We start from the raw sequence: 388 nt of genomic DNA, 5'->3' as shown, positions 1-388 counted from the left end.
ATAATTAACATGATTTCAATGTTTCAGACTGATAGATGTTGTTGCAGAAAATACCAGGTAATTTTGTTGCTTATCATAGACGACTTTCAGGACTATGAGAACAACATAATGATTTAAATACTATAGTAAAACCTCATACGAAATAAAACAATAGTTTAGTCCTATCAATGCAATTTATTATAATTCATAAACATAATTAAAATATGAGTTGTCAAATATAATAACAAAAAACGTGTCTTTAAGAATAAAATAAACTTGCCAAAAAGAATAGGACTTGAAAAAATAAAAGATCCATAAAACTTTGTGGCATCTTTTAAATGTAGAAAAGCAAAAACTGGCATTCATAGCAGCAATTCATAAATTGGTGCATTTGATGTGAGATTTGTTC

This window comes from Odontomachus brunneus, unplaced genomic scaffold, assembly GCF_010583005.1.
Source record: "Odontomachus brunneus isolate Ranch 3 - 2012 unplaced genomic scaffold, Obru_v1 Obru_scaffold_067, whole genome shotgun sequence".
Lineage (NCBI taxonomy): Eukaryota > Metazoa > Arthropoda > Insecta > Hymenoptera > Formicidae > Odontomachus > Odontomachus brunneus.
This window is presented reverse-complemented; position numbering follows the sequence as displayed.